Raw genomic sequence first — 23,745 nt, 5'->3', positions numbered from 1 at the left:
TTTCTGCGTTTGCCACCTCCTGCTGAAAGCCTTCTCGCTCTTACCCTGGATTTTATCCTGAAAATAGCCCCTTAACCTGCCATCCAGGTCCACCCCAGGCCCCCAATCTCTCCAGCGGCAGCATCTATTCCCCTTTGGCGTATGCAGTGTGTTCTGGGCACCTTTTTCTCCCAGCAGGCATTTAGGTTCCAGTTGCTTAATCTTGGTTCTTCTTCCCTTTGTCTGGAAAATCCCACCTTTTTAACTCTAAGAGCTACCTGTGTGCGAGACCTACATTAAACCATGCCTGGTGCGCACTCCTGCCACTCCAAGGGGCTTGTCCCACACATTTGTGCTTAAAATCCGCTTGTGTGCTGTGTCTTGCTTTTATACACACGTGCATGTACTCACACATTTTAAACTTTCAATTGGGAAATAATTCAAACATTCTAAAAATGGCACAAGAAACACTCATGTATCCTTGACTCAGATTCACGTGTTGTTTTTTTTTTTTTTGCGGTACGCAGGCCTCTCACTGCTGTGGCCTCTCCCATTGCGGAGCACAGGCTCCGGACGCGCAGGCTCAGCGGCCATGGCTCACGGGCCCAGCCGCTCCGTGGCATGTGGGATCTTCCCGGACCGGGGCATGAACCCGTGTCCCCTGCATCAGCAGGCAGACTCTCAACCACTGCGCCACCAGGGAAGCCCAGATTCACGTGTTTTTAACATTTTACCCCATTTGCTTGATTTGTGCTCTCTCTCTCTCTGTGTGTGTGTGTGTGTGTGTGTGTATAGGTGTAGTTTTTTTTCTAAACCACTTGAAGGTAAGTTATGTCCATCATGGGCCTTTACCTCTAGATTCATCAGCTGTATTTCCTAAGAAAAGGGATGTGCTCTTACGTAACAGCAGTTCAGTGATCACTGTCATAAATTCCCATTGATACTTTCGTCTAATCTCCATCCATGTTCCAGGTTTGTCTGTTGTTCAGAGAATGACCTTTGTGACACTGTTTCCCTCCATTACAGAAGCTAGTCTAGAGTGAGCTATTTCATTGAGTTGTCGTGTTTCTTAGCCTCCTTTAATCTGGCACATTTCCACAGCTTTTCTTTGTTTTTTATGACATGGACATTTTTAAAGGATACAGTTCCCTCCTCCTCCATTTTTTAATGGAAAAGTCCTCATTTTGTGTTTGAAGTTTCCTCGTGATTAGATTGAGGTTATGTATTCTTGACCGGAACACTGGATGGGGGTATCGTGTCACATCTGGCGGTACCCAATGTCCATCTGTTCGCGATTGACGATGCTAATTTTGGTGGCCCACCTAAAGTGTTGTCTGACTTCTCCAATGTATAATTACTGTGTTCTTTCTCCCTTGCAACAAACGAACAGTCTGCTGGGGAGAACCTTTAAAGTCATGCAAAGATATGCATCAAAAGTTCCTCCTAGAATTAGCATCCAGTGATGGTTCTTGCCTGATCCAGCCTTTACCATGATGGTTGCAAATGAGTTTCCAACCCCAGTGCTCACTCAAAATTTATCGTTTGGTTCTTGGCGTTCTACTGTTAGCAAGAGACCCCCTCCCCCCTATTTATTTGTACACCTGTCCATTCACTGGACTCATGAATTCCTGAATTATTCAGTGGTTTATAGTTCACTACTTTTGCTAATTATTTTGGTGCTCAGAATGTTCAGATTTGCCAGTGGGAGCTCCTTCAAACTGGCTCCTGTGTCCTTACACAAATGCACACTTACTGCATTGTAAGTCCCTTAAGAATATATTAATATTGTGATCCGTATGTGATGGTTACTGAAATGTGTTAGGAGAGAGAGATGACTCGTGTCTGTTGGTTGCTTTCTTGGGTCCTCCTCTCATGCTGCTGTTAAGTAGCATCTATAAAGATCTAATACATCTGCTCAAGTCGTTTCATGGTTAGGAACTTTGGAGCGTCACAGCACTGAAAGTGCTGCTGGCTTGCACTGGAAAACCTAAGAGTGACAGTTACTGGTGTTAAGTTGTCTCTTACTTTTGAGTGTCTTTTTACCAAGCCGTGTTACTTATATGTACGTAGAAGGGCTTAGTGGATCAACATCCATTGTTGACATTCACATGGGAAAGATCAAATAGAAACCTCAGAGTGGAGATGATTTTTTTTTCTTACCAGGAATTATAAACTCAAATGCCTACAGGGTCCAGGAAGGTAACTCAAATGAATAAGGCACGTGCTTTGGCAGGGTGTGGATTGCAGTACACCGGAGAGCACATGCCCTGCCTTAAAGAGGCAGCTGCTTCTCAGCTCTGACTACTTGTTCCTTTGTAGGAACATAGGTGTGAGGTTGCCAGATCTTCTCATTTTTCAAGACCATCCAGAAATCCAGATTTTTATGCAAAACCTAAAAATCTCCCATTGTTACATCCTATCACCTAATTTTTTAGAAAGGTTAAAGCATACATCAGGGTAAATAAAGGACACTTCAGGTCTATAAGCTGAGCCAGCCAGCTCCATGGCTGTGGCCCGTGATTTCATCAAAGTACAGAGGCGGAGAATTGATAGTGGACCTTTCATGAATCTTCCTGAGGATATATAATTTGATGATCCTGTGATTTCTTATCCAGAGGAAGAATTCTTTAAGGTTCATCTTAGAGTTCCATTTAAAAAAACAAAACAAGGTATAAAATCCCTTGCTGTAAAATCCCAACGATTTTCTTCTAATATAAGTCCCGAGTGTATCGCTAATGACCTCTCCCCAAAGCTTCAATTCCCAGGGGCTTCCTGGCTCCAGTCTTAATGCAAACGTAGTTCTGTCGCTCGATTTTTGGAGATGAGTGACAAGCCTCTTCTCTGGAACAAAGAGGGGTTGTAACGACCGCTCCCTCCCTGTTCGTACACACTCTAGCCTGTCATTTCCCCCCTTGCCAAGCCATTTCCACGGGGGAGCATCTCCAGTGTGTGCAGTTGGTCACGACTTCACACATATTTCCACGGAATTGTTACCAAGGAAACCTTTGCCTTATGAATTTTTTGTTTTATGACTTTGCTGAAGCAAACGCACTCTGAAAAGACACAGTCTTCCACTTCACTCAAATGCTATGCCTCGGGCCCTGTCTCTCTCTCTCTCTCTCTCTCTCTCTCTCTCTGTCTCTCTCTGTCTCTGTCTCTGTCTCTCTCTGTCTCTCTCTCTCTCTCTTTTTTCTTCTAAAGAAGAAGCATAAGAAATGCCAAGTTATAACACACGGCCTTTTTCAGATGCATATGGTGTTTTCTGTCCTGTGTCTCATGGTGGCTAGTTAGCTGAATTTCTGATTTGAAACGCCTTCAAGCCTTTGACCTACAAAATCAAGTAGAACCTATTGGTTTGTGATTGGAATACACACACCTGTCAGTTTACACTTGACCTTTGGGTTTTTTCTGAATGCCTCCGTGTCTCTTCTTTCTGGATAAATGATACCAGAAAAGAAGATCTCATGAAAGGCATGTTTTCGGTTCTTTCTCATCTCAAGACTTTCTTCCAGCAGCCTCGTGTCCTGGCCCAAGTTGTTGGAGGCCACGGCTGTGGCCCACCAGGCCAGTGAAGGATTCGATTATGAATGATTCTGGACAGGGGTCCAGATCTCTGCCTTCCAATCCTCACCCTAAAATTTTCCAGAGGACCTTGGCATCTCTTTCCTGCTCTGAATAGCATCCCTACCTTTAAGAAAACTATCTCCTCGTGTCTCATTGAAAAGGGCAGACGAGCGTCTCTCTCGGCCCTGGTTTTTGCAGACTCAGCCTCGCCGGGCATAAACCTGAAAGGCAGCTGCTCAGTCCCCGTGTTTACTTTTATTTCCAGCCACATCTGGAGGCCAAAATTCATAAATTTATCGCCAAGCCTGACAACAGTTTACTGAGTTTGTACGTTAAGGCAAGGGGGGGAGAAAAAAACAAACAAAAAAAACAAAACGGTCTCCTGACTTGTCGGGTGTAAAATGGATGGAGAAATCAATGGGCAGACCGTAAACCCCAACCTTGTTTATTAACATCTGCGGCCTGCCTGCAGACGGTGGAGGCGTGAGCCGGCCCTGTTTGTCTTGGAGGTTTAGCTCAGAGAGCTCCATGGTGTACTCTCCGTATATATACAGCCAGGCATCTTTTTAACCCAGCAGAGACCAGTGGACGGGAACAAGGGCTGTTCAGAGGTGGACCACAGGTCCGATAGGGGGAGAGCGGGACTGGGGCCCTGGCCGTGTTTACAATTGGGGCAGGACAGTGGGTGGGCCAGTTCTTGTGACGTACTTGAGGCTTTAAAAAACGGTCATAAATCTGATGTCTGTCAAACAGGGCTGGCATTTTCTTTTCCTTTCACAACCAGGTTTTTGTACCACCCAAAAAAAAAAAAAATTTTTTTTTTTTTTTTTTAAAGAAATCGTCTAAGCGCTTGTGAAGAGTGTCCTCCTCTCCCACCGCTCTGGTGGAACGTTTCCCCGGGCACACTGGAGTATTTCCACGCAGGCTGTCGTCCACCCTCGCCCCACCCCTCCCCGGTCCCCCGCCACCCCAAACCCCTGGGGAAGGGCGTTGCCATTATATTTTGCATTTTTACTGAAATGTTGGAGCGGGTACAGCAGCACTGACGTGCAACCCTGTTCGACAGCTTGGCTCTCACCAGAGATTTGCCCCACTTGCTTTGTGTCAACTGGGAGCACCCTACCTAAGCCAGCAGCTCCTTTAGGTAGCTGCTCTTCTGCCATAAATAAAGCAGGGACCAAGGGAGCAGTTTTGGAGGGCCCCAGGATGGAGGGAAGGGTGTGCTGTTTGTGGCTGCCAGCCACGGCCCCTCTGACGAGAAAAAAATGTGCTGGGGATGTCCTTTTAGCAGGCGGTTTGGCTCTGTGGTACCTCACGTCTGAGGTGAGCCCGCCGAAGAAAAGGGCACTTTTTGTGGTCAGGGCCCGGGGCTTGGACGAAACACTTGGCCGGAGAGAATATGTGCCCGGGGAGGGCGTGGCCCACCAAGGAGCAGAAAACCCCCCCTGTCTGCGAGGGGCTTGGCTGCCAGGTCAGGGAACACTGAGCAACTGTTGGAGAGCTTGGCCTGCCCCGGAGTCCAGGTGTGCCCTGGCCAGCCAGGTGTGTCATCTTACGAAGAGAAGCCCGAGGGTCCTAGTGTCCACCGCTGCCTTCCTGTGCCAGAGCTTCCCCTATACTTTGGGAAGCGCCCCCTTCAGGATCACTGCGTGTCCCGGGAGACTTGACCCTCTGTTGTTATTATACAGGGTAACGGGGCTTCCTCCCCGTCTCACTCCCCCAGGTCACCGTGTTCCTTGTCCTCTCCGGGCAGTGTCCCAGCCAAGCTGCCAGCTGTCAGAGCTGAAGAGCTTACTGCTTTTCAAGGCATATTTCCTGGCTCCTGGCCCCGCGTGACTGCTTGGTTATTCGGACAGGGCTGTTCGAGGGCGTGAAACCAATTGGGCCAGAGAGGGAGGTTAGGGCTCCATCCAGTGGGCTGGGATTTCCCCATGGGGGGGTGGATAGGGGTCACAGACATGTCCCCAGCAGGGACCCCTGGGAGAAACCCAGCCATGGAGATGCCAGTACTTTTCCATTGATGGGTGGTGCCGAGAAGAGGAGAACTTTGAGCCCCAGTGACCTTGCAGCCTAGGGACTTTCCAGACCTGCCTCGGGAAGGTTATCCCAACCAGAGGCTAGGAATCAGGAAGCCTTTATTTAGTTTTATTTTATTTTTATTTTAATCAAGTTTCACTCATGGTGATAAGTTGAGTGGCCATGCTTGAGGCCCTCATCAATGCCTTCCCAGAAGCCAGAGGGCCAGAAAAGTACAATCTCACGGTTCTGCTCGCATCCTTCCGAACTTCTCAGCTCAGTGGCAGGTGCTGCAAGGAAACACTGCTCTCAAGGGCTCCCTGAGTTTCTCCCCTCACCTCGAGGTCACGTCTGCAGTTCTGTGAAAGTGAGTGTTTCCCTGGCTTGTTATACTCATGGATGTTGTGTTCTCTCAAGTCTAGTTGTTTTTTGTTTTCACCATTTCAGAATTGCCACTCTCTGCAGTGTGGCCTTGGAGCTGGGATCCACCCCAGTTATGCCTGGGGTAGAGGCAGCAGGTGACAGCTCCCTGCAGTAACTCACGGGGCTACCTTAAGTCTTACCCTTCAGGTATCAGCTTAATGTCATTTCCTTCAAGGGGCCTCTGCTGTCACTGTAACTCGCTTCCCACCCCCATAGCATTCTTCTCTTTCTCTTCACAGAAGCTTTATCATGGATAATCCAATGTTTGTCTTTATCCGTGTTCATGATCTGTGAACCTGCCTGGAATACCAGCCAGCAGGACAGGCAGAGGCTGTCCGCTTATTACTGACGAAGCCCCAGCTGCCACCATGGCCTCTGACAGCCCGTAGATGCCCAGGCAGTATTTGAATTAACACCTCGAGGATGGGAGCTGGGGAATGGCGCATATGGCGGATCAGACATGGCTGCAGTTGGGCACTTGTCCTCCTGCATTTCTCTTGGCTCTGGTTTATACTCGGCTGCCTCTAGAGAAGGGGAAAAAAAGGAATTCCTGGGGCTTCCCTGGTGGCGCAGTGGTTGGGAGTCCGCCTGCCGATGCAGGGGACACGGGTTCGTGCCCCGGTCCGGAGGATCCCACGTGCTGCGGAGCGGCTGGGCCCGTGAGCCTGGCCACTGAGCCTGAGTGTCCGGAGCCTGTGCTCTGCAACGGGAGAGGCCACAGCGGTGGGAGGCCCGCGTACCGCAAAAAAAAAAAAAAAAAAAGGAATTCCTTTTAACATTCAAGCCTGATTATTGATCTCTCAACCTTGCAGTTGCGATCAGAGGTGCAGAATTACGGTATATTTATTTTCGATGGGAAAACAGTGCCAGCAGGATCATGAGTTTCTTTGCCGTTATGGCAGAGATGCATCATTGCAGGGGCATGTTTCTTAACTGAAAAGATGGAGTTGCAACGTCCTGGCTACTTGGCAGGTTTCTAAAAGTCCTGGGTTCTGATGTGGCGTTCGTATAAGGTAAATCTCTAGTTCCTTCTGCTCTTGGCTCTGTGGAAGGTGGCCCTGGTCACCTGCAAAGCTGCTTATCTTGTGAGCGTGTCGGCACTCTCTGCAGGAGGGCTTAAAGGGCTGATGGGTTTTTTCACCCACCGCAGCATCCCTTTAAACTGAGAGTTTGCGTTTGGTCATGAATTCTCAGATGCCCACATGTTGGGAACTTCGGCGTTTTCTCCAAGCATCTTTGGATAGCCAGAACCTTCTGGTTGAAAGGCCCGGTTGGTGTGAATGTCTGCACAAGAGGCCCAAGACATTTTCTCCGTGCAGGAGAGTGTGAATCCTACAGGCTCTGGGGTCTAGTTGATAACGCCTGTGCTAGGAGACCTGAGGTCTGGCTTTGCCTCCACCTTGGGCCTCCTTTTACTACAAAGCCGGGCACCCATATTTCATAGTTGGAGACTGACTGAGGGTAGATAACCAGAGAAGAGAAAGCGATGAGCAAATATCTAATTTATGCAATTTGCAAAGATGTAATTATGGCAAACATAGAAAAATGTATATAAACACAGATGGTGTAGAGGGTTTTGTTTGGTTTTTTGTTTCTGTTTTTGTTTTTTTGGTATTCCTTTGTCATCTGTGCTCATCTCTAAATGAACACAAACTCTTCTGCAAGTATGTCTGCATTTCCTGCCCTGTAAGGAGATTCAGGAATTCAAAATACAGTTGCCAAACTAGCAAACTAATTTAAGATGATGTATGAGTTTGCTAGAACTGATATAACAAAAAGTACCACAGACTGAGTGGCTTACACAACAGAAACGTATTGGCTCCTACCTCTGGAGGCTAGAAGTCCAAGATTAAGGTGTTGGCAGGGTTGGTTCCCTCTGAGGCCTGTGAGAAGGGGTTTGTTCCAGACCTTTCTCTTAGCTTCTGATGGTTTGCTGGCAATATTTGGCATTCATTAGTGGGTAGAAGCACCAGCCTCGTCTCTGCCTTCACTTTCATGGGACAGCCTCCCGGTGTGTGTGTCTGTGTTCAAACTTCCCCTGTTTATTTATTTTAAATTAATTTTTATTTTATATTGGAGTATAGTTGATTTACCATGTTGTGTTAATTTCAGGTGTACAGCAAAAATTTCCCCTTTTTATAATGACACCAATACCGTTGGATTAGGGGCCCAACCTTATTTCAGTATGGCCTCATCTGAACTAATTACATCTGCAACAACCTTATTTCCAAATAAGATCATATTCTGCAGGATTGAAGGTTAGGACTTCAACATATGAATTGTGGGGGGGGGGGGGGTTGGAAAGGGAATACAGTTTAACCCATAACAGATAACAAATGACCAAGCCTTACAACAGAACTATAGAGGGAACTTGGATTCAAAAACTTCCAAATTATTAATGTCACCTCAAGTCTTGAGGTTAATCTGAGGCATCCAAGAAAATGTCCAATGGATAGTTAGAACTTCGTGGGGGACGGGCAGAGTTAACCCTTCCTGCGCTTCCTAAGACTTATGATTTTTGCCACACTGGTACACGTACTATTATTTTCTTAATATTTTTATACCCAGTTTCATAATTTACTTAAACACACTTTAAAAGGAAACCCTGTATCACTATCACAAATGGGGTCCAGGGTCACTGGGTGTAAATAGAAGATACAATGAAATCGTGAAAGATTCAGATTTTGTGGCTTTCCCAAGGCTCTGAGCCCGAGAAGTATTCTTTCTCTTTTTGTGTAGCTAGAATTGTAGAGGTGTTCAAGACTGGAAGCATCAATTGGAGATGTTCTTCCTGCTTTCATCAGGATGGAAAGGGATGGGCCTCTCCGGGTGGCGCAGTGGTTAAGAACCCGCCTGCCAATGCAGGGGACACGGGTTTGATCCCTGGTCCGGGAAGATCCCACATGCCGTGGAGCAACTAAACCCCTGCGCCACAACTACTGAGCCCGTGTGCCACAACTACCGAAGCCCGTGCGCCTAGAGCCCGTGCTCTGCAACGAGAGAAGCCACCACAATGAGAAGCCGGCGCACCACAACGAAGAGTAGCCCCCGCTCACCGCAACTAGAGAAAGCCCGTGCACAGCAACGAAGACCCAGCGCAGCCAAAAATAAATAAATTTTTTTAAAAAAGGAAAAATAAGGATGAAAAGAGACTAGAAAAAGGAAAAGCATTTCTGTGTGACTCAGTGTCATTTCATGTCGTGTTGGAGTGTGGCCAGTTTATCCCAGGTGCCACTAGGTGATATATCGCCCTTATTTTGGGAGACACTGATCTAGTCCAATTGCCCCATCTCTTAGATGAGAAGCTTAAGGCCTCTGAGAAATGAAGGCCCCTGACAGTCTTCAGATTCCATTGCTAATTAGTGGCTGAGCTGACTGTAGGCCGGTGATTCTCGACCAGGGACAGTTTTGCACCCACTCTTTGACAGTGGTCTGGAGACATTTCTGACTATCAAAACCGGGGGATGCTACTGGCATCTAGTGGGTCGAGATCAGGGATGCTGCTAAACATCCTGTATTCTACGATGCCCAGGACCGCCTCCACTGCAAAGAACGGTCTGGCCCCAAGTGTCTCTAGGGCTGATGCTAGAACTCTGCTCTCGATAAAGGCTTCTTGTCTCCTGGGCTCCTGTGGATCCCCTTGTTCTCTGCTGCTTTGTCTACGGGATTGCAAATGCTGTCTGTTTTCAGAACTGCTCAATAGCTATCACTCACACCGGCGAAACATTGGAAGACGTTATCTTCTCTAACTCATGAGCTTCCTAAGCCTCTTAGTGGCAGACATTACAGCCTCTGGTTTTCTCGACAATCCCTTGACCTTGTAGTGGGAAAGTTTGCCCGTTATTCGTTGGAAATGGCCTGCACTCTGATGGTGGCAGAATTGCTCCCCCCAGATCTTCCTACATATAAGGCAGTAGAATAATCTTCATCTCCATCCTGAATGGAGGAGGTTTGGGGAAGTGGGATGTGTTAAGGAGAAACTCTGAAGGGTTTTTACATGAATCCGACAGCGTGAAAAGATGAGTCAGTGTGGACCATTGCCTTCAAGGGGCAGCCACCCTAGCAGGGACGGTTAATACAGGGCCACAGGCTCTTAGAATCCAGACAAGCTGGAAATTTACAAGAGCACGAGAGAGCTGTGTGGCCTCCGAACAGCTGAATGTATACCAGGTGTTCCGAGAAACCAGCGGTGCTGAAGTTTGTATTGACGCCTATGCCTACGTAAATAGAAAGTCCACCCGCTTCTTAACGAAATGTCGTAGGCGATAGGCCCACACGATCTCTTCCGTAATTCTGGACTTGACCCTTCAGCTCCGTGAGTTGATAAAACTTCGCCTGCTCATGTCCTGGTGTAAGGCATGGCTTGACGACCTGTATGTGTGTGTGCATTGTGTGCACTGGGCAGTTGGGCTGTGTCCAGTTTCTGCATCAGACTCCAGGCCCCGGGGTGGCCAGGCGTGTGTTTATTCTGTGCTCCTTTACACATATGCCCTCGTGTGCGCATTGCTGCCCTCTTAAAGGGCTGTGTAGCCCTGTGTTTGGGTGTCTGAGTCTTTTGGCAGAGGGGCTGGACTTCTTCCATTTTTCCCTCCGTCTCCTCCAGCTTTCCTCCTGGGTCCATCACGTCTGTCCGTAGGCTAGTGGGTGTGCGGCCCGAGAGTCCCAGCAGGTCCCTGGTCTCCTTGGAAGCCTGGAATGTGATGACTGAGACTCACCATCGTCTTACCTCTGACCCTCGTTTAAGTAACTGTCTAAAATCACGCTCCACACACAGCCCAGGAGCTGGTGGTGTGAGACCGCATGTGGAGCCAGGCTGGGTCCCTGCACTGCCCGGTCCCGAGAGGGGCCTGTCGCCGTGGGATCAGGAAAGCCAAGTTAATCAACCCTCTGATCTGTCCGGCCCCGAGTCACAGCTCAAGGCTTTAAAATCAGCCAAGCCTGGAAAAGGAGGCGTCATATTATGAGGCTTTAGGAATTCCATTTAATATTTTAAAATATCTGCACATTCCTTTCCCGGTCTCGGTTAAATAACCTCTCTTCTGTTAGGATTTTCTGATAAACCCAAAGAAACCTGCAGCCGTTGCCCACACATGCCTTCCACAAGTAAAATAATCATCCCTCCTGCTCACGGCTTGCCTTTCTTCTGAAATGGCACCACTCCACCCTGTCTCCCCGCAGCTCCCAGCCTGGTTCTCCTGTGTCCCCAGACATCCCAGGGAGACAGGAAGAGGAGGAACGATGGTCCCGATTTTGCCAGTGGAGATGATAAAGCAGCATAAATGCAGGGTCGGGGCTGGGCTGCCCCGGGACTCCCACGAGGGCCTCTCGCTTGCTTTCCTGGCTTTGAGCTGAGCCACGCACCTCCCGACGGCCTCATTCGGACACTGCCTTTGCCAAGCGTTCTCACTTTCTCTCCTTGGCGATTTATTGATCACCTTCTGCCTGCCTGCCTGCAGGTGACTGTGGACTATGCACTTTTTACTGATGCTCAAAAAAGTGGTAAAAACGCCGGTGCCCAAGGTGGTACAGCTAAAAATTGTCAGAGTGGTAACTCACACCTGGAGAGGCCCAGCGTCTTCCTTTCCACTAAGCCAGGTGAACCGTCTGGCAAATGACCCTGCAGCCATTCCCTCCCCACCTGCCCAGATGCTCCCACCTGCCCCCAGGGCGGTGGGAGCCGTGTTCTGCCCCAGTTACTCACTGCACATACTGGGCATATCATGTATGTACATACATATAACACATATGATGTAATCTATAATGTACACATAGAATATGTAATATACCCCCATGTAATACGTTATAATACGTATCACAAAATACGAGCGTCAGTTCTTTTCAGTGTCATCTTTTCCCACTAGGTTTTCTACTCTGGCGAGTCTGGGACCTGCCCTTCCTGCTTGGCATTTCTGGCACCTGCTCTAAAAGCACGAGCACACAGTAGGTGCTTTGTCAACATCGGAATTCCCTTGTGGTGTGCAGTGATTTTAGACAAGGTCTGTGCCCGCCTGTGTTTTGTGTTTTGTTGTTATAGGACTGCTGGGAGGCTTCGTGGTGGTTTTTCCTTAAGAAAACCCCTCCTTCCCTGCAGGGGTGTGTGGTGCCTGCTATCGGCGTCCAGCGTCCATCAGGCCGGCTGGTCACGCTGTGGTCCTGAGGAAGGGCTGGAGGCGGGGTGGGGGGAGTGTGCATCCCTCCCAAACCTCACACCTCACGCTGGCTGCCCATCTGTCATCTGCCTGCCCTGGACACAGCAGGGACCTGGTGGGAGGCGCACTGCAGTGCTTGGCCCAGGCTTCCCGGGAGAGCTCATTCCCTGATGGGGACAGGCTTCTGTGCATCAAACAGAGGGGCGAGAGCCTTCAGTACCCAGAATGAGCTGTCACACTGTGTCCCCGGGGCCCACCTGGGCCTTGGAGGGACTTAAGTGGCTCCCCAAGAAGCAGGGCACTGGGTGGCCCAGCATCCACGCTCCCACCAGCCAGGGCAGGTCCAACTTTGTTTGTACTTAACTACCGGGGTCCTGCATCTGAGTTCGTTAGGGAGGAGGGGAGGCATTTAAACTATCATATATAACATTCATTACGCTCTGGACACTGTCATAAGTGCTTTACCAAAATGCTAATTTATTTAACCCTCCAAACAGCTTTATAGGGAGGTGCTATTTTTTTTTGGCGGTACACGGGCCTCTCACTGTTGTGGCCTCTCCCGTTGCGGAGCACAGGCTCCAGACGCGCAGGCTCAGCGGCCATGGCCCACGGGCCCAGCCGCTCTGCGGCATGTGGGATCCTCCCGGACCGGGGCACGAACCCGTGTCCCCCGCATCGGCAGGTGGACTCCCAACCACTGCGCCACCAGGGAAGCCCTGGGAGGTGCTATTTTTATACCAGTTGTTGACAGATGAGGAAACCGAGGCACAGAAAAGCCCAGGGCTTGTACTACGTGGCAGAGGTGGGATTCACACTCATATGATCCCGCCTGATTCTGAGTGCTGCCACTTTAAGGAAGATCTTGGAGAACCATTAAGGGTTTAGTCCCCGTTTCCCTCTAACTCCTCTAAGTTCGCTGGAATAGCAACAGAGGAAGCTGATGGCTGGGCATTGAGAGAGGGGGTAAGACAGAAGAAGGGCCGTGTCTGGTCCTGTGACCACTTCCCTCCTGGCCAGCCCGGACACCAACCCTGGCAGGTGGGAGCTTCTTTGTCCCCCGGCCTCGAGGTACAGCTATTAAGTGGGGATTTGCCCATCCATAAATCAAGGCACCTGAAAAGTGAAACCGGGAACCGGCTCTTTCCCCGTGTTTTGATTAAAACAAACAACATCGTGAAATGTCAACCTGTTTGGAAAGTTTGCGGCATGGAAAGACGATTGCCCAGATGGCTTTTTAAAAGTATGAGAATTTGCCTGGCTGAACATTTTTTAATTAACACCCTGAGTTGATGTTGATAACTGTTCATAGCTCAGTGAGCTGGACTTGGGGTGGGTTGAGGGAACATTTGGTATCTCTGGCAGAGGTGGAATGTTGACCTGGCTGGCAAGGGGGCTGTTGGCCGCTTTTGCAAACCTAAGGGACCTCGGGGCCCATTTAGGCCAGTTTGTAGTCAGAGTGTGGCCTTACGGAGCATCATCGGGGCTTTTCCTGTTAGCATAAGTGTTACTGCTGCCGCCCAGGTGGTCTCTGGGGCTGAGGTCTCCCCAGATGTGTTCCGCCCCAATCTGGTGAGCGGTCGTCTCAAGGGAATTCTTTGAAAAAAATGTTGCTTGGGGTCACACCGTTTAAATTTACTTCCCTGACTTTCTGTGACCTCATTTTTCCTTAAAATATCATTGGAAAAGTGTTTTTGAGTTGAGCATTTTATTTTCCGTTCTAACATGGTGAAACTGACACAGGGGGGCCCAGGCTGGGCTGGAGGGTGGGTGACCCGGGCCTCGCGCACCTTCGCGGGTCAGTCCTCAGCAGGCTGGGGGTGGCACTGGACCACAGCAGCATCTTAATCCCTGTCCAGTGATACCGCCCCTCCGTGTCGCTGGTGGGTACACGCCGTATTCAGAGGGCGTCCGTCGAGGCAAAGATGAGACTTTAAAAGAGAAAACTTGTAACACTTTTTTTCTTTTAAAGCATGATAGATTGGGCTCTGTTTTAGGCTCATGTCAGAAACTCTGCTCAGGGAAGACCCAGGAGAGAGCTCAAAGTAGGACCAATGTTAGCAGCTCCAGAATGAGGTGGATTGGGAAAGACGGCAGCTCGGAGAGCTACCCAAAGCAGCAAGTCCAGCTCGTCTGGCTTAGCAATCCTGGGAGAGCTTTGCCGTTACTGAGATCAGCCACCTACGTTTATGGAGTACCATGGGCCAGAGCACATGGCTGCTATCGTGAAGGATTTGTACGCTGTACTAGGCGCTTAGGAATCCAAACAGGTGAGGCATATTGCCCACCCAAAGGAACTTAAGGTCTCCCTGGGGAGAGAGGATAGATAACCTATCCCCTCCAGGATCTCGTGTTTAGCACAAACGTAGGGGTACCGGCAGTAGTCCTGTGGCTCAAGTGCGAGCCGTCACTGACAACTGGCAAGCCAGGTGGGATTTGGGCCGGGCTTAAAGGGAAGGTGTTGGGGAGAGGCAGGGCAAGGGAGGTGTTGCAGATTGTGGGGAGCAAATATTGGCTGAGAGGCCTGCAAAGCAGTCCTACAGCAAGGCTGGAGAGAGAAGAGGATGGATCTGCGCGCGCATGGCCTCTGGTTTCAGGCAGCAGGCAGCCACCGACAACTGCTGGGCAGAGTCTGGCTGAGTTAACTGATACTTTAGGATGATAAGCAGGAGAGCTTTATAGAGTGGACTGGAACAGGCAAGTCTGAAGTTGAGGAGCCTGTGTTGGGGGTTATTGCAACAGTGGAAGGAGGCAGAGTAACAAGGTTGCACTCAGCCTCACCCCTGGAGCCAGAGGAGCTTGGTGCAAATATTGACCCAGCTACTCATAGCCACCTGACCTTGGGCAAGTGTTAAATCTTCCTGTACGTCAATTACCTTATCTTTTACATAGGGACATGCTAATATTCATTCATTCCTTCAGCCAACAGCCGGCTGTACCATACAATGTGTGCTGGTCATACAGTGGAGAACAAAAGGGACACGCTCTCTGCCCTCGGGGATCTAGTAGGCAGAGACACAAGCGAAAATGAAATAAACAAATGCGGTCATTTCAGATGAGGTTAAGTGCTGTGAAGGACACAGCCGAGTTGCACTGCTTGGGTGGCCTCTCGGAGAGCGTGCCCTCTGAGCGGCAGAGACTTTGGAAGTTAAGGGAAGTGGTTCCACTAAGGAAACAGCAAGTGCAAAGGTCCCGGGGCACAGAAGAGCTTGGAGCTTCCCAGCCCAGAAATAGAGCCAGTGTGTGGAAGGATAGTAGACGAGGTGAGCAGTGATACCAGACGAGGAATTAAGTAAAATGTTTACTGGGACACAGTGAACAAAAAATGACATTCCTATTAGGGGAACATTACGGACCTGAGGTTATCGAGGGCCCAAGCTGTTATCATGGCCATGGGGATATAACAGAAGACAGACCATGACCAACATTAGCAGAAGAACCAACTGGAGGTAGAGTGATGCTCGGTGTTAGGGGGAGGGCTGCCCATCTGCGTGATGGAGAGCGTGAAGCTAAATTCACCGAAGTGGGGAGCTTCCAAGGGGAGCCTGGTTGAGGCAGTAGAAGAGGTACCACTTGGATGTGGCGAATTTGAGATGATTTGGCAATCGGTGATCACCCTGCCCTGCAGGCAGCTGGCACACCGGGGCTTAGGATAAAGGTTAGGGCCAGGGTTTGGGGAAGTCTTTCATCAAGGATGAGGGGAAAGGGTGGAAATTCAGCCGGCTGAGGACTGAACCTCAAGGGCTCCCCTCTGTGCTGCACCAGGAGGCAGAAGAGGACCCAGGGAAGAGACGGGGAATGCGATCTTGTGAGACTTGGGCGCCCGAACGGGGTCCATGAGGATCCCAGTCCCCAGGCTCACATACCCTCTCGCTTGTCCATGCTCCTGGGGGGGCAGCAGGCCCCTTATCTCCCCCAGGGCCCCTGCAAGCTGTGTCATGGAGCCTGGCCTCTGTTTACAGCCTGGAGTTGGGTAACAGGCTCCGAGAAGTGGTAGGTCCCGAACTAAAACGTGAATGCCATCAGGGAGCCCTCTGTCCGTAACAACGCAGGTATTTGGAAAATGCCACAAAGCAGGTCTGCTCAGCCCTGCGGCTGCAGCCTGTCAGCAGGGCGAGGATTCTTGGTCAAGTACACAGTTCAAGCCAGTACTGACCATATCCTTCAGTGGAAAGCGCCCCTCTCCTATCAGTGAAATCTCAGGCTGCCCCTGAGATTACCCCGCGGCCCTTGCCGTCTGGGTGTGTCCGACTTCTGGTCTTACCCTGATCGTGCAGGAGGTCCCAAGGGAGCCCTTGCCAGGTTGCACCTCAAACCCCAACTTGGAGTCAAGCTGACAGCCATTGATCCCCGATTTCCAAGCTGTTTCTGATTTCACAGGCCATCCTGCAACTTCTATTTTGACTGTTTTAAAAAATTGCATCTATAGTTTTATTTCTAGTTCAAGACAATGAATATCCCTTGCATTTTTATTATCTATTGAATACCATGGCTTTTCTTTTTCTTTTTTTTTTTTGTTTTGTTTTGCGGTACGCGGGCCTCTCACTGTTGTGGCCTCTCCCGTTGTGGAGCGCAGGCTCCGGACGCGCAGGCTCAGCGGCCATGGCTCACGGGCCCAGCCGCTCTGCGGCATGTGGGATCTTCCCGGACCGGGGCACGAACCCACGTCCCCCGCATCGGCAGGCGGACTCTCAACCACTGCGCCACCGGGGAAGCCCGGCATTTTGTTTTTCTTTACCAAACAATGCCTGTTCATTTTAGACGTGCAAAAATGAGAACACAGATCACCCATCAACTTACTTACCCCTAGATGACAGCTGTTAACCTTTGCTTTTTCTTCCCGGTTTGTTTCTATAACCTATGCAATTCTGTAATGTTTTTACAATAATAATAATAGCTAGCATTTATTTATTACTTACTACGGGCCAGGAAATGTGCTGTGTAGTTGAACACATGGTTTAATTTAGCACCAATAAGCAGCCTGTGAAATGGAGACCAGTGTAGTTCTATTTTATATCCTCAAAGAGAAATAGCATAACGGTGGTGGCTGAGAGGCTTACTAGGGGCGGCAGGCAGAGAAAGGCCTTTGTGCCCTTCTACAGCAAGAAAAAAGATGTTTTTGGCTCTTATTAAATGTTTATTGCTGAACTGCAGCACACAGAGCACTTCAATACTGTGTCCCTGGAAAATATGTTTCCAAGGGGGGGTGTACAACAGTATAAAGTATGTACTAGAGAAGAAAAAATACATACAATAGCAGTGAAGTGCTCACTTTAATCACAATTCTAAATTACTTATTTTCATATTAACATAGATATTTCATAAACCAAGAAAAACTGAGCTAAGTATTATGTAGTTTTTAATGGTTAACACGAGTCGAAGAATTTTCATTTAAAAGAGATCAGGAGCTGGTAATTCAAATAAATAAATAAATAAACCTTAATCCTGACCTGGAGACAAATCCCGGTAAAGATCCAGGTTCATTTTTCTTATTGATCGCACCCTCGAATTCGTTGTGTGAATTTGCCAGATTAGATGGTATAATTATCTTTTTTTTTGCGGTACGCGGGCCTCTCACTGCTGTGGCTTCTCCCGTTGCGGAGCACAGGCTCCGGACGCGCAGGCTCAGCGGCCATGGCTCACGGGCCCAGCCGCTCCGCGGCATGTGGGATCTTCCCGGACCGGGGCACGAACCCGCGTCCCTTGCATCGCCAGGCGGACTCCGAACCACTGCGCCACCAGGGAAGCCCGGTATAGTTGTCTTTTATAGGCCTGGGTGGGACGATGCTCAGTGTTTACGCTGCAGGGGGGCGTGGTCAGTGGGAGCACTCCACAAAGGGTCTCAGCAAAGACTGCGAGGTCGGGAGATTGGAAGGAAGTAGGCAGATTCAGGGCTGAATTAAGAATTTTGTGACCTTAGGCACTTTTAACTTTGGGAGCCCCTTTCCTGGTAAAAATCAATCAATCAATCAATAATGGTATTTTACGCCTCCATAAAAGGCTGAATATAATCCAGGCTGGATTCGTTGTTACATAGGCATTAACCTTATTGTCAAATTATTCCTTTTAATTTTAAAAGAAATTGGAACATTTTCGCGGGCCCCTAAATTATCGTTGAGTCCTGGGCAGGTGTGCCCAGTGGGTGTGTCGGCCTTAGGTAGGTCCCTAGAAAGGGGACCTGGCAGCTTGGTGTCCTGACAGCTACTTGGCCTGTTTTGTAGAAGTCCCTCGCCTGTGACTTTGGACCCACTCAGAAGGTTCAAGAGTTCCCCCAAACTGCATCCCTTTTTGGCCAGAGGCGGGGCTCTTGCTTACGACGTGTTGAAATCCTGTCTTCCAGCCCATTGATTCTTCTTTCCCCACCCTGGTCTTCTCTGGAAGCAGTCTGCTGTGGGACGGGACTTGTTTCAGGCTAATGTTTTCTTGGGGCCTCACCAGCCGGGCCTTTTGTTCCTCAGTCCAAGTTATCCAGGAGGACCTGCCCCTTCCATCTTGGTTGGAGGTGGTTGGACCGAGAACCACTAGGTGATGTTTGGCTCGCAGCATCCGCGAGATGTCAGGAAGGAACCTGTCAGGGTCGGGGGGGTGCAGGGGGAAGGCAGGGACCGTTGGGGGGCAGGCTGTGGGTAGCCTGTGGCAGTCTCTGGCCTTCCTTGGAGGTTTGGTGTCGGGCGTGGCACGCTGCTGTTGGCCTGTTTCCAAGGGAGGCCCGTCTGCTCCCCGTCCTGCTGTTGCCCTGAAGATGCAAAGGCAGCGGGGAGGTATGTGTGCAGCCTCGGCAGATGTGGAAGCCAGTGTGCTGTGGGCAGAGAGAGGAAGCATCCGTGCTGCTCTATCCAGCCTCCCGAGAGGCCCTGCATCTTGTCTGCCCTGGATGGCCGTGCCGAGGAGAAAAGCAAAGGGAAAAGAGACCCCTGCTTGTTTTAAAGACCAGAGCAAACACAAACCACTCTGTTCAAAGCGGTGGTTCTTAGGAATGTATTTCAGGCTAGAGGTTGGATTGCCTAGAACTGGATTATAGGAGAGGGGGAGGGGCCGCTCTCTCTTGGGACACAAGTAATGTCTCGCTCACCCTCCTACACTGCAGGAGTCAGCTGGGCAGGTCCAGAAACCAGCTGGCGAAGAGGGGAGAGCCCTAGCGGAAGAGCGGGGAGGGGTCAGCTTGCATGAGGTTTCTGGGGAGGCGGGTAAGGAGGTGTTTGAGGGGATCCCTTCTAAGCTCTCGCTTCTGTGGACCACCAGCGTTGGGTTCACCCAGGAGCTTGTCAGAAATGCAGAATCTCCGCCCGCCACATCAGACCTACTGAATCTCCAGGTGGTCTGGGGACCCTCCCTCCCCTCCCCATCTCATTCCCCCACCATAAGATTTAAAGAAGACCCCCTCGAGTGTCCCACTATCTCCCCTCCAATGTCTGCTGCTAAATTGGCTGGATTGAGACGTCATGGGGGCAGGGTGAATTTAGATTCACTTGTGTTAAATTTCCCGTCTCCCCTGGAAGGCTGATTGGAATCATTTCCAGTCACCTAGGCTTGAGCTTGAATGAGTTCATCGGATGCTTTCCACCCAATAAGCTGAACATGGGTTGGGCAGGTGGGTGGCTTTGCATAAAATAGTAACAGGAATGGGAATCCATTCTGGTGCTGGGGTTGGAGTTGGAGAGCACATTGCTGTTTTGCTCGCTTCTTTTCAATGAGTTTTCTAGCATTTGCGAGTTGTCTGGTTAGGTCCCAAGAGTTGCACGGTTCATCGGAGCTAAAACTGTCAAGTTCTTTGCTCCATGGTCAAGAGGCCTATACTGCATTTGAGGTTGGCTGTGGATGAGGAAGCCAGCCCAGCGAACATGTCCCCAGGATTGGGGGGAGGGGGTCCTGGAGCGCACCGGGATCCTGGTCCAGCGGCTGCAGCCCAGCCCCATCCTCGGAAACTCTAGAAACCTAGGGAGTGATCCAAGCCCCGCGATGATGTGTGTGCATCCAGCGAAGGAACAAAACGCCACCCAAACAATCCTTTCTCTTGTGAGTGAAGGTTACAGGTTTTCTGTTTCAAACCTGATGGTGTTGTTTTCCTCCTTTTGCTTTCTTCTCTCTGTTTTCACTTGCCAACCTAAGGGTCTAGAGTGATTTCTTTGAGCCTTATGATGGTGAAGCTTAGAATGAGGCTATTATCTGTAAACACCTTTTGAAATACTACTCTTCCTGGTGTCTGAATTAGGTTGAACAGAGGTCGGATTTAAAGATTAAATATCTATTCTTTTGCAGCAACAGTGACTATGCTGATAACTGTGCGTGTTTGCTCAGGAATTCTACGGGTGGTATGGAATAGCCTTGTTCTCTAGAAACCCGCAAAGGAGTAAAATTAATAAAAGCATAGCTAATATTTATTGAGTGCACAGAGCTAGGTGTTCCTCGTGTGTTATCTCATTCAGTGAATTCAAACATATTATAAGGTCAGAGTATATAAAAATTCAGAAATGCTGTCATAGAAATCTTTGAGCAAAAGTCTCCCCGACTCAGGACTGTGGCAATAGATTAATTTTGTAGTAAAGGTCCATTGTGAGTTTAAATTTTGTTAAAACTTTAAAACAATGACTATCCAGTGTCATACCCATTCATGTCTTAGTTTATTCTAGATCTAGTTTATTATGGTGATAACCTATATTTCTTTGAAAGTATTCTTCAGTTTGCCATGTACACGATGGATAGGAAATGGATTTCTCCGTTTATTCTGAATTAATGGTAGTCTTATTCTATATTGAAGAATAAACAGCTATAAACTCCTGTGTCCCTGGGAGGCTGTCTGGCATTCGTTGTAAGCTTGAAGATGAGTTTCGTTATCTGGTTTCCTGTTGTAAATCTCCCTCTCTTTTTGCAGGTGAAATCAGAGGTTCGTGACTGACCTGAGTAGGTGCTTTGAACCGAGAAAGAAGGACAAGATAAAAGGTGAGCTGCACATAGTAATCAGGGCACAGCCCTGCTGCTCTTCTTGCTTTGGGGGTTCTGCTCCTTCCACGTCACACCTGGCTGCCCCGATATCCCTACGCACCTGCGTGCCAGCCTGGAGTGCAACTGGCAGGCCGGAGCCTTGCACTGGCCATCAGAGAGGGTCCAGAGACACAGGCTGGTAAATTCTAACAGTCATCATGATAAATCCAGGCCAGACTGTACTCTCACAGCTTTTACTTAGATGAACTCATTCTTACCTCTCACAGCCCAAGTCAGTCATGTTACGCCCAACCTACAGAAGAGGAAACCGAGGTCCAGTCATTCACCCGGGACTGCACAGTTAATTAGCGAGGGAGCCAGGATTCAAAGCCAGAGCTGGCACCGGCACTGTGATCTCTTTCCATTCCGAGTGACAGTGAATCGTCCCAGTCACCGGCACACCATGCGTCAGTGTTCCTGCCGCCTGCTCTTTAGACGCGTGGGTCCGAGGAGGGACACAGATGTCTTGCATTTTGCAGGGAGAACCGTCAGGTAGGTGACTCCAAGGCTGCAGGTCTAGGAGACAAGGGGGAGTATGATTTCTCCTGCTGCCCTTCAGGGGCAGAGACTGGCTGCAGGATTCAGGGGGATCTCAGGGCTTCTGGAATGCTGCTGACTGCAATCTGGCCCTGATAAAGCAGGATGTGGGGCAAGGGGCCACTCCCTGGGTGCGAGGGCTGGGTTACCTATAGCTCTCTAGACCCCATCATCCACAGAGGTCGCAGTTCTGGCTGTAAGTCCCAGGCACATGTACACGTCAGTCCTGCCAAGGTAGCTGGAAGCTCGGAACGTGGGCATGTTTGACTGGAGGCAGCAGATGGTCTAATAAAGGCCGTGCTGTGCTATGCAAAGCAGGGCTTTGGAACTGGGAGATTATGGTGCAAATTCGCCACTGTTGGTCTAGCATCAAGGTAAACAGCATGGACCCAGAAGTCCTGGGTTCAAATCTCACTTCCGCTGCCTTCTCACTTTGTGACCACAGGCTGGTGACCTTCACTTCTCCAAACCTCAGTTTCCACATCTGTAAAATGGGGATAATAAGGATTATCCCCGCCACGGTGTGATGTGAAATGAGAGAATACACCGCGTTAGGTGCCTGGCACCGTGCCTGGGACGTGTAAAGCCTACAGTCAAGGTCAGGGTTGTTGTTGTTTTTCTTACTTGATCTTGGACATGATCTTGGGTAAATCACTAAGCCTCGGTTTCCTCATCTGTAGGCTGGTGATGCTAACGCCTTATCCTCAGGGGAGGTCGTGAGTTAAATGAGATAACACAAAAAAAGTGTAGATCACAACAGGTACCCTGTCTAGTTCTCTTGCTCGTTTATCATTATCTACATGGATCAGTCAGAAGGAAGGCAGCCACTGAGTGATACTAATCCCTCCATCCACTAGAATACCGAGTCCCAACAATTGCTCTACAGCGATTTTTCGATTTTTTAAAAAAAAATTTTATTAGAGTATAGTTGCTTTGCAATGTTGTGTTAGTTTCAGGTGTACAGTAAAGTGAATCAGTTATACATGCGCATATATCCACTCTTTTTTTAGATTCTTTTCCCATACAGGCCATTACAGAGTACTGGGTAGCGTTCCCCGGGCTATAATTAGTAGGTCCTTATTAGTTATCTATTTTAGATATAGTAGTGTGTATATGTCAATCCCAGTCTCCCAATTTATCCCTCCCCTAGTAACCGTGAGTTTGTTTTCTACATCTGTGACTCTACTTCTGTTTCGTAAATCAGTTCATTTGTACCCTTTTTTTAGATTCCGCATATAAACGATACCATACGATATTTGTCTTTCTGTGTGTGCCTCGCTTCACACAGTATGACAATCTCTAGGTCCATCCATGTTGCTGCAGCCCCGATTTTCCAGTCTGAACCTCCTCTTTTCCCAGACGCCCGCTGCTGCTCTTGACTTTGGTAGCACAAGCTGGGATACACCCTGGGGGCTCCAGGCTTTCTTTTCCAAAGTAATTCTGTTGGTTTTCCCTAAGCCTCTTTCTTAAACCCAGGATTCATCATGTCGCTTTCTGACTGAAAACAGACAGACAAACGAAAAACCTTCCATGGATTTCTATTGATCATCTCAGCAAACAGATCTCATTGGGCACCTAATCTTACCGCCCACCACTCGAATTTGAAGCCTTTCAGCCGAGCCCACCTGCTTTGGATCCTACCCCCCGAGACTGGATTATTCCTGCACCCCGCCTCTGTGCTCTCCCTGTGTCCCCATCGGTGTGCTTCACCTCCTCCAAACCCCACACCCACAGGGCCCTGCCGCAGTGGCGGCCCCTACACCCGGCACATCACCTTACTTTCAGGACTTCACATGCCGTCTTGTGTGCCTCCCCAGCTGGTGCCTTGAGAGTGGGTGGAGGCGGGGTGGGGCTTGTTTTCTGTCACTGGGGTGTTTTGTTTTTCCCACCCCTTTTTCACTGCTCATTCTAGGACCTGCACAGACTGGGTGCTCGGACGATGATGGTGTGGGTTACCTGGTGGGAGGATGGGCCTGGAAAGGAGAGTCAGTTGCTTAAATGAGGCTTTAGCTGCTGTGTGGCTTTGGCAGGCTGTGTGTGAGCCATGGGGCGGGGGCAGGGGGTTAATGAGTGACTCCAGGGGGATTTCCAGGCAAAT

General features: G+C 49.4%; 1 long non-coding RNA gene across 3 annotated transcripts in view; it reads left to right on the top strand.

Annotated features, from left to right (window-relative positions):
• LOC112410383 (uncharacterized) overlaps positions 1-23,745 on the top strand; it is a 170,997-nt gene that overhangs the window by 106,772 nt on the left and 40,480 nt on the right. For all 3 annotated transcript variants that reach the window (XR_003005421.1, XR_003005420.1, XR_003005422.1), the window contains exon 2: positions 21,001-21,068. This is a non-coding gene — a long non-coding RNA (uncharacterized LOC112410383). The remainder of the gene's footprint in view (positions 1-21,000; positions 21,069-23,745) is intronic.

Source organism: Neophocaena asiaeorientalis, unplaced genomic scaffold (assembly GCF_003031525.2).
Source record: "Neophocaena asiaeorientalis asiaeorientalis breed wild unplaced genomic scaffold, Neophocaena_asiaeorientalis_V1.1 scaffold30, whole genome shotgun sequence".
Taxonomy (NCBI): Eukaryota; Metazoa; Chordata; class Mammalia; order Artiodactyla; family Phocoenidae; genus Neophocaena; species Neophocaena asiaeorientalis.
The sequence above is the reverse complement of the archived record's forward strand: the minus strand, read 5'-3'. Positions and strand labels throughout refer to the sequence as shown.